Source organism: Mus pahari, chromosome 12 (assembly GCF_900095145.1).
Source record: "Mus pahari chromosome 12, PAHARI_EIJ_v1.1, whole genome shotgun sequence".
NCBI classification, from domain to species: Eukaryota; Metazoa; Chordata; class Mammalia; order Rodentia; family Muridae; genus Mus; species Mus pahari.
Genome location: NC_034601.1, coordinates 18,004,053 through 18,011,919, shown reverse-complemented (window position 1 = coordinate 18,011,919; position 7,867 = coordinate 18,004,053). Strand labels below are relative to the sequence as shown.

Below are 7,867 nucleotides of genomic sequence, written 5' to 3'. Positions count from 1 at the left end.
CAATGTCATGCAAAGACAAAGGAGAAAAATCATGATCTTTAGTCCTGAGACCTTACCCATCCATCTTTCTGCCTAGCTAGATTGATTCCTCCTGCAGAGGAGAAATAATCACCAATCTGCTGTCACTGGGTCAAGATTGACAGAAATGTCCTTCTGGACGGGACCGATGACAATGGACATCAGAGACACCGAGTTCCTAGAAATCAGAGAACTTGTTGATTTATTTTTATGTTAATATATTTTTTCTTTGCTTTGGTTGGAATATTTGTGCAGCCCAGACCCCTAGGTTTCTAGGTTAAGGAAAGTAAACAGCCAGAGGACATTGTATTTTTCAAGTAATGTCCTCTACCTCGATGTTAGCTGGTTTCTCGCAGCCACCAACCAGCACTCTGACCCTGCTGAGCCCGGAATGCCCTGATCACGTACAGAGGTTCCCACCGAACTGCTCGGCATCCGTGAGTGTGCGAGTGTGCGCGCAGCACGTGTTTATGTGTGTGCACTCGTGTGTTTGTGGGGGGCGCGTGTGTCTGCGCGCGCGGGTGTGTGGCGGGGGCGGGCACTGCGCCCGGGGGGCAGGGCTCCGCAGCGAGAGTGGCAGCTGGACTTGCGATGCTGCGAGGGACAGGGTGCAGAGCCGCAGTGCCGTAGCGGGTAGCAGAGGCAGCCTCCCTTTCCAGCAGCGGAGGCGGAAGACCCTGGGGCGCCAACCTTGGTGGCTGCCTGATGTCTCCGCCCCAGAGAGGGCTGCACCGGGAGAACGCCCGGGCGCCCGCTTCGGTCCCCTTCTATCTCTCGGTTCCTCTTTCCTCCCAAGTAAGGGAATAAGCGGCTAGGAGGGAGCGCCCCCGGCAAGCGCGCAACCAAGTGTTGCATGGTGAGGTAAGACCGCGACCGCGAACCAGGGATCACCAGTTTGGGGGGACCCCGGCAGCAAGTTGGAGAGCCAGGGTAAAGCAAGAGTGGGTCCCGCGATAGGGAGCTGCAGACGAGGCCCCTGCGCTCATCATGACGGCGCCACCTGCCACAAACCCTGGCCAGAGGGGATGCGCCAGTGGAATGGGCAGGGTGGGGCCCCCTCCCTATGTGGTCGGTGCAGAAGCGAAGGTGTGCAGAGGACAAGCGTCCTTGCTTCGGACAATTTGCTGAAGCAACTGGTCAAATGTCATCCTTTCTTAGGTTGACTCCAGGGTATCCAGAGCGCGGCACAGGGAACCGGAGCAGAAATGTCTTTCTGCTGTCTGGCCGCCAGAGCCTCTGACAGTCTCGCAGGGTCCTGAGACTTTGGGACACTCCAAGTTCAAAGCCTCTAGGGTGGTGGGCTTAGAGAGAAGCTGAAGAGAATACAGACACCTTGGCAAATAAAAGGGGTAGCGTCGTGGGAATCTAGGATCGGCCTGTTTCTTTTGGGTCACAAGACTTGTCTGTGTTGTTATCTCGATAGGGGAACATCCAGAATCACCTGTGGGGCTGTGAGGCTGTGGGGCATACAAGAACTCCTCAAGACCCCCCCCCCACACACACACACATATCTCCTGATGTCTTTTTCCTCAGAACTAGTAAACTAGAATTTGAGGAGGGGGCTATGGAGCTCTTAAAAGCCCTACAGGTGATTCTGGGGCTCTGCCTCCATCCTGCTGTGGACAGGGAAGAAAAGCACCAGATGCAAGCAGTCCCGCTGTGCAATTCTGGGTAGCTGGGTAGCGGGAGAGACCCCCTCCCTCAGTCGCCGGGGATGGAGGGAGGAGGCTGTCGGGGGATCTGCTGAGGGGCCAGGTGACTTGTGACTGAACCACAGTAACGTTCAGGAGTGCTGGGTGGACCTGTGGACTCACTTGTCCAGGCTACTAGATTATCTGTCCGTGCCCCATTAGCATACGGATGACCTCCCTGTGGGGAGAAGGACCTGAGAGAACTGTTTGTCACGCTTTCGTTTCAGGGCCTTAGGGGACACATCATAGATCTAGAGATGTACAACAACCACCTCCAAACATCATGAGGGCCAGTAGTCAGGCACAAGACTGGAAACTGCTCTTCTGGTCTGGATGGGGACATCGACTTTGTTATCTTAGTGCCTGGGATTCAGTGTTCATAAAACGCAGCTTCAGGATCCATTTGCACAGGGCATCCCCACAGTCAACAAAGGGTTGAAGGACTGACATTGGCTCACAGGGCAAACATCAGAAACCACTCTCGAACACACACACACACACAGAGAGAGAGAGAGAGAGAGAGAGAGAGAGAGAGAGAGAGAGATTGTTTTACAACTATAACCTTCTCAGACTATCGGTGTCCCCTAACATGGGAAGATGTTTCTTGCTTAAAGGGTTGGATTTGCCAGAAATTCCACTTTGAATATAAATTATACTCATTAAATAAAACAGCTGCAACTAAGCTAATTTCCTGTGGTGCCTCTGGTCTGATCTAAGCACCACCCCACCCCCATCCCTTTAACTTGTAACTCCAGCCACCTAGGCATTACCATTTCCGGGAAAGATCTGAAGGTGGTGGTGGTGTGTGTGTGTGTGTGTGTGTGTGTGTGTGTGTGTGTGTGTGTGTGTGTTGTCTGTGTGTATATATGTCCCATGTTTCTGTGTTTATGTACATGCCCCACGCCTGTGTGTGCATGTTCAATATCTGTGTGTATGTATTTCATGCTTCTATGTGCATGCCTCCCGATTTGTATACATGTTGTGTGCATGTGCTTGCACAAGAGAGAGAGGGAGAATGGGGGGGGGGAGTGGATCCTCTGTCACTTTCCACCTTATTTTTAGAGACAGGGTCTCACTAAACACAGAGCCGACTGATTCAGCCAGACCGACTGGGCACGAAGCCTGGGAACCCTCCTATCTCTGCCTTCTCGGTGCTGAACCACAGCTGCCTTGCCCTGCTTGGCGCACCACGGTGCGAGGACTGGAACTCAGACCTGCCGTGCCCAAGCCGCAGACATTTTACTGATGAGCCACCTCCCCAGCTCCTATTCACTTGATGTTTTTAATGTAGTCTCTTGTTCAGATCAACCAAAATTATGAGGGGGAAAAAAAATAAACATCTGAGTAGCTTGGAATGGAGCATCTCCTCCAGTGGAAGGGGGAAGAAACTCCTATGACCCCAGCTTCTCTGCTGCCCACCACACACCTCACCAACAAGTACCCAGGGCCCCCATCCCCCGCCCCACATATCCTGTCCCTCCTTGGGGACCTAGCAGTTGTGAGACTTCGAGTCTGCCAAGGCTGGCCCCAGTTCCTCCCCTGGAAGAGAAAGGGGAAGTGCTGTTTCATTGCGGGTAACATTCTTTTGTTAAAAATATCATATTGTATTACAACATCATGATATACTCCTAATATAATAGTAGTTCCTGCCCAGTGCAGAAAATTTGGGAAGTTAAAAGTAAGAAAAAAAAAATTATATTGCCCAAGATTCTTACCACCTAGACCCCACATTTTTAATACATTGACATATTTCTCTTCTGTCTATTTTTATGCCTTGAAAGCATACGCTCCATAGAGGGCTAGCATTTGTAGGTAACCTAATAAATGTACTTTGCATGGTTTTAATCATTTTATCTTCATTATGTCATTTAGTCCTAGGAAGTCCCTCTGAGATAGGTGTTATTATTATCAACCCCGTTTTTCTAGGATGGCACAGGTGACTCGCTCCAGTGGCAGAGCCGCAGTGCCAGCCCAGGTTCATTGACCCTGAGGAAGCGTCCCTGTTACCCCTCTCACCAGCATCATTTCCCAGCTGGGTATTACTGTGCCATTAGCTATTTAAGTTGTGTGCTCTCTTCAGCAACCTCAAATAAGTCTGGGCAAAATCTACCATGTTCATTTCCAGTTCCTTCTTTCAGGTAGATTCCCAGAAGGAGAATCACCAAGCCAGAGGGCATGACTAATTGGAGGTTCCTTATAGATACACAAGAAGCCACTGTTCCTTATAGGCACAAAAGAGCTACACTGACTTACACTTCCGTTTCCCGGGAGGCAGCTCTGCCACAGTCTGAGTAGGTAACTCTTAGCTACTCAAGAATTGTTCAGAGTGTCACAGGACAAAGCCACAGGAGTGACCATCCCCAGCCTGGTGAGAGAAGCCACACCCTCAAATATGGAGGTGGAAACCGTTTCATATAAGACTATAATTATTAATTGCTGTTGTTTTCTGAGACAAGGTCTCACTAATGTAGAGTGGCCTAGCTTCAAATTTCCTGTAAACTTCCTGCCTCAGCCTCCCAAGTGATGGGTTTACAGGCCTCTACATCCATGGTTAGCTTTAAAACTTACACGAATGTCTGTGGGCTATACAATTCTTTGTCTGAGTGTCACGTATTAACTTGGAAGACATAAAACTATTGTATAAAATATATGAATGTATATAATATCCCACATCTTCACACAACAATTCGAGTCATCTTTACCCTTATAAACATACATCACCATCACAACCAGGTTCAATAGGCTTATGTTAGTCCCTTATATTCTTCATAGTCTGGCCAGATACACAGAGCTCTATGTTTCTATCAAGTATCAGAATATCACAACAAAACCAACAGTACTTATAAGCAATAAAGCTTGTCTAATCAAACAACAGCAACACAGCCCAGGGGGGAAAAAAAAAGTCCCATGAAAATAACTCCAAATAAGACAATTTTTAGGAGGTTATGGACTGGTGAGATGCTCATCTGAAAAGCACTTGCCATGCCTGTGTAAAAAATGGAGACTAAGTTTAGATCACACCACCAACATTAAAAAGAAAGAGGCACGTGGTGTGTACCTATAATCCCTGTGCTGGGGATGTGGAGAGAGAAGGGAGAGCGTCCCTGGGCTGGCTGGCCAGCCAGCCTGGCTGCAACAACAGTGGGCTCCAGGTACAGTGAGAGACCATGTTTCAAAGTAGAGCTAGGGAGACTTTTGACCACACACACATATGTGGAGTGAGAGAGAGAGAGAGAGAGAGAGAGAGAGAGAGAGAGAGAGAGAGAGAGAGAGAGAGAGAATGTTGCAAAAGAAACCCAATCAGGCAGCGTGCCACCATACAGGAACAGGGCAATTTTAAAAGAAAACAACTTGGCCCTATTCATGGGTTCTCTTTAGAGCGTGCTCGCCTTGTACCTACCTCTCCTACCAGCAGTTGGCTCAGTCACACACAGAATAAACATCAGTTGGGTCTCACCCTGAAATCAACTTTTGCAAGACTCAGCTTGGTTCTGGCCAGGGCCTTCTGAAAATCCCTCCCCTCCTGTGCATGGCAGCTAGAGGTCTCAGCAGCCCACAGCGTATACTTACCTCACCATGGTGAAGACTCCTCTTTGCATTTATCTTCAGTAAGGCGCAGGCTCCCTGGGGGCAGAGCTATGCCTGCTTCTGCCATATCCCCAGCACCTGATGTTTATACATAGGTGACAATCTGGTAGATAGAAAGACAAGTAAGACTGTCCAATGCACTGTTCTGGGTGTTGTGTACACATTTTTCTTTCAAAGCATCTTCATTCTGCTCTGGTGAATCACTCAGCATGGGGTGTGTGTGTGTGTGTGTGTGTGTGTGTGTGTGTGTGTGTGTGTGGTGTGTGCATATGCCTGAGGTAGATCTAGAGTTGTGTCAGCTTTCATCCCATTCTTATTTAAATCTTCAAAGCAAAACACAATTAACGTTTTCAGTCACACTGGTCATATTTCTTGCATGTAAGTGCTGGGGGCAGCTTTTTGATGAACACATTAGAGAATGTACAAGAAGAAATCCCCCTAAGTGCACAGAGCCCAGCACCCCAGAGTACAAATTGGGTGTCTGCATCTGTCTTGTTTTCTCTACACGTCCTCTGCACAGAGTCTGACCCAGAGGAAGGGAGAAGGAATGTAAAGGAAAGCAAAGGCAGGGCTGGTCTCTGCATCTACTCCATGCCCTTCAGTAAGGTGCACATGAGCACACACACACTCACACATATCCACATCACCACTACAAGCCTGATTGACATTAATAACCCCACCTCTTGGGCAAGGACCCTCGGACTGTTTGAGTAGCTTCGCCTGTGTTTGCAAAGCTGGTAGGAGAGACAGAATTTTCAAAGGTTGCATGCTTTGCCTTCGTATTGATGTGTGTGGTGATGGTGGCAAGTCACCCTCTTGGCTTCCTGGGAAGTGGATAAAAGGGTGAATTTGAAGGGGGTCCAAGGGAAACTATCCCTACAATCTGAAGATGTAAATGGCCTTTAAGAGTGCAAATTGTGCCCAGGGTGTCAGGAGAGCTAGGCTCTGAATAGATGGGTAGAGAAGGGAACTGTGGCTAGCACTGCAGCCAGCCACTGTTCTCTGTGAGTCTCCCAAGAGCAGTGCTCGCTCGCCTGAACAACACAGAGTGAAGTGAGCACCTCATTTCTAGCTCTGCTAAAAGCTTCCTGATATTTAATTAGATATTCATGCCATTAGCACTGGCTGAGACTCCTAACCACTAAAATTGCCCAACTTGTCTTCAGTCTGGCCCCTGCCCTGCCCTGCTCACCGCTTCCTCCCTGTTCCATCTTTGTACAAGTGACAGGTGGAATACAAATGCAGAGCCTTGGCTTTTATTCTGCATGGTGTCTCCTTTAGCTTGTCTTTCTTGCTAACCTGGTAAGGTACTTATAACTATATTGTCATCCAGTGTTCCTGCAGCCAGCTGCCAGCTGTTGCAAATCTAACATTTATGACCATGATGCCGAAGTTATCAGTACAGACCCTGAGCACTGCAGGATTCCCAGGCATTTCTCTGTGTGCTTCAAGGACTATGGATTCAGTAGTTAAACAGCATGTTCTTAGAAAAATTATTCAGCTTACTGTACTCTCCTCCACGAGAATTTCAATTAATGCTTGTCAAATATCTTGGGAATGTGTTCATTCACTATCACTGATATTCACTTTGGTCTGCTGTTCAATATCCTTGTTAAAGAAACACTGTTGGTTTGGTATAAACCACTTTTGGTGAGCTCACACTACCTCCTTGAGATCACAACTTCAGTCCTCAAAGCTGGTTCCACATCTTCTTTCAGAATACTTTCTGGGGATTGCATCTGTCCCCTAAGATAAGAAATGTTTCCAAGTTACTTTCCCAATAAAGGACTTTTACCTGTTCTGAGGGTGGTGGCGATAGTTGTACCGGTAATGATAGTGTTGATGGTGATGCTGTCAATGGTGCTGGTGGTATTGGTGCTGGTGGTATTGGTGCTGGTGGTGGCCCCTTGCTGTATGATGATGGATAGATTAGAAATTGTCCTGTGGTTATTAGAACTATATGTTACTTTAGTGACCTAGAATGCTGTTCAGTCATGATAAGAGATATGTATTAATTTGTGGCATATCTAAGAGTTTCTAGAATTATTGAAAATGAGATTGGGGAAGGAGCCAAGATTGTGTCCCAAGTCATTATCTCAACAAGGAACCCAGGCCCAGAGCAGGGGCACATGCCTGATGTGCCAACTGCTTGAGAGACTGAAGCAGGGGGATCACAAGTTCAAGGCTGTGTTTAGTGACAGACCAGACTAAAACATTAAACTAGCAAACAAAGCTAAGGGATGGGAGCTCTTCACCTACTCAGGACGGACGGACGGGGCGAGCCTGGGCTGGAGGTCACAGCAGGGAGGAGAAATCATCTCTGCTCTGACCAGCGCCCTCCAGGGTGGACTTTCTTCTTCTAACCTTCTCTTCTGAAGGTTTTGACTCATATCAAAATATCTACTTCTCCTTTAAGTATTAGCCTCCTAAGTCATCAATATGGGGCAGGGAGAGACTTTTCCTTGGTCACAATGTGAAGGGTGAAAGCCCAAAAAGAGCTAAAGAAAAAGCTCTCTTCTCTCTCTCTCTCTCTCTCTCTCTCTCTCTCTCTCTCTCTCTCTCTCTCTCTC

The 7,867-nt window shown here is 48.0% G+C and overlaps 1 protein-coding gene across 2 annotated transcripts in view; it reads left to right on the top strand.

The window, feature by feature from the left end:
- The first annotated feature begins 596 nt into the window (after nucleotides 1-596).
- Dgkg (diacylglycerol kinase gamma) overlaps nucleotides 597-7,867 on the top strand; it is a 190,731-nt gene continuing 183,460 nt past the window's right edge. For both annotated transcript variants that reach the window (XM_021209178.1, XM_021209177.1), the window contains exon 1: nucleotides 597-879. The gene's annotated coding sequence lies outside the window, so the exon portion shown is untranslated. The remainder of the gene's footprint in view (nucleotides 880-7,867) is intronic.